The following is a 2,364-nucleotide window of genomic DNA, read 5'->3' as shown; positions in this document are numbered from 1 at the left end:
CGGTGGTGGCAGGTGTGGTGTGCAGGTCTAGTGGCCGGGAAAATGGAAAAAGCTGATCTGGCAGTCTCCAGGCAGTCATAGGTCCTCGGTTAGGCTTCTGACATTCAGTCCCAGAAGCTGAGTGCACAGAATTCCCTATCAGAGTTCACGGCACCAATGATAGCAAAACGGTGCTGGTGGGTAGAGCTGGTTACTGGTGGAAAAGTTACGGGCCATGGCTATTGGTGAAATTATTTAGGCCACTCCACGTAGTTAAAAGGAGATTTATTTAATGGCGTAACTTACAAATTAAGGGATAGGTAGGTCGCGGGGTCTGGGGAAGGTGTATCACAGTCCAGCGGTGTTCTCTGGAGCTCTCCTCTGTCTACCTCCACCATCCAGCGTCCTGGAACCAAGAGAGCGTTCGCCGATCCCGATCTCGGGCCCCCAGGCGCCTCCCTTGGCCCCGCCTTGTAGGAGTGACAGTTGCTGAAGTCTCAATGGGGGTTGGAACTTCCAGAACAAAGCTGGAATGGCTACCCACTACATCTCCCCCTTTTTGCCTAATAAGAAAGTTCTAATCTAATACAAGACTATATACAAAGGAATGGTTATCAAATATTGTCCAGGAATAATGAGCCCGGCTAGCTCAGTCGGTAGAGCATGAGACTCTTAATCTCAGGGTTGTGGGTTCGGGCCCCACGTTGGGCGCCAGATATTGGTGAAATTATTTAGGCCACTCCACGTAGTTAAAAGGAGATTTATTTAATGGCGTAACTTACAAATAAGGGATAGGTAGGTCGCGGGGTCTGGGGAAGGTGTATCACAGTCCAGCGGTGTTCTCTGGAGCTCTCCTCTGTCTACCTCCACCATCCAGTGTCCTGGAACCAAGAGAGCGTTCGCCGATCCCGATCTCGGGCCCCCATGCGCCTCCCTTGGCCCCGCCTTGTAGGAGTGACAGTTGCCGAAGTCTCAATGGGGGTTAGAACTTCCAGAACAAAGCTGGAATGGCTACCCACTACACATGGCCACAACTACCAGAGTTAGAAAGAGCTTTATTAGAAAGAAGCTAGATGGGGAGAGAAAGCAGAGGAGGAAACACAGAAAGAGAATGTGGGGGTCCACGCCCAGCTTTTTAAGGTGGGAAGGCATGACCATATGGCAGGTGTGTGGTCGTCCATGCCCACTGATGATATAAGATGCCAGAATCCGGAAGAGTGAGGGCAGGATCCTAACACAGAGTTTTTCTGTAGCTTTGGAGCCCATCCTGGAACTTGCTATTTAGTTCAGGCTGGCCTTGAATTCCCAGAGAGCCACCTGTCTTGGCTTCACGGTGCTGGGATTAAGGGCATGCACTGCACTGCCTGACTGTTCTCAACTTCTAAAGGAGTCCACAGTGGAGAGACTTTGAACTTTTATAAGAGATTTGGAATTTTTATGGCAACTGGATATTTTAAAGGTACTGAACTTTTAATGTGCTTGAATTTGTAAAGACTATTGGACTTTTAAAGTTAGTAAAGTTTTATTCTGTTATTATTAATGTGTCATCTTTAGGATAAATGAGAAAAGAATGAGTCTAAATGAAAGCCGTGTTTTTTGTGTGTCAAGTTGAAAGGGGCCAGTGGTCCTGGCTAGTTTTCTGTCAACTTGACACAAGCTACCATGGTTCGTCACAGCATTAGTAACCATAACTAAGACAAATTCCTAGCATCCATGTAAAAATCCCAGCACAGTCACAAGCCTATCATCTCACCAATGTGGGAGAGAAACAATAATATTGATGAGGCTTGAGAAATATCAGCCTGGCTCCAAGATCAGTAAGAGACCTGTCTCGAGAAAATATGGTTGAACATGATGTAACAGGTGCCACACATCCACAGCTAGCCTCTGGACTTAAGTGCAGGGACACATCACTTGCACACATACATGCACATAAACCACCCTTATATGCTGCACACACATACACACACACACACACACACACACACACACACACACACACACACACAGATGGAGAAGTGGGGACTGCTTTGACACATGATGATTCAACAGGGAGAATCTGGGCTCCTTCTTTCAAAACTGTGTTTCTTCAAGTATGTATCTACCCAGTCCCACCCAGCTGTGTCATCTGCTCAACGGACTGTCTGTCACATTATGGCATATGGAAATTTATTCCTCATTTGAGGCTGCTTTTCACCCTTGGAGATAATGAAAGAACTTCTATAGACAGTTTGACCTGTTCAAACCAGGACAATAGAAACTCTACCAAAGTCCAACAGAGATGATGGTAAAGCAGGGTGTGGTGCTGTAGATAGTTCAGGGATAGTTGCAGAAGCTAATGAATGAATAGGAAAGGTGTGGCTGCTCAAATACCTGCAGAGAGAT

The 2,364-nt window shown here is 46.7% G+C and overlaps 1 non-coding gene across 1 annotated transcript; it reads left to right on the top strand.

Annotated features, from left to right (window-relative positions):
• The first annotated feature begins 617 nt into the window (after nucleotides 1-617).
• Trnak-cuu (transfer RNA lysine (anticodon CUU)) lies at nucleotides 618-690 on the top strand. The gene has a single exon. It is a non-coding gene; the product is annotated as a tRNA-Lys (tRNA).
• The last annotated feature ends 1,674 nt before the right edge of the window (nucleotides 691-2,364 follow it).

The sequence above is a fragment of the Peromyscus eremicus genome, chromosome 15, assembly GCF_949786415.1.
Source record: "Peromyscus eremicus chromosome 15, PerEre_H2_v1, whole genome shotgun sequence".
Taxonomy (NCBI): domain Eukaryota; kingdom Metazoa; phylum Chordata; class Mammalia; order Rodentia; family Cricetidae; genus Peromyscus; species Peromyscus eremicus.
This window is presented reverse-complemented; position numbering and strand designations above follow the sequence as displayed.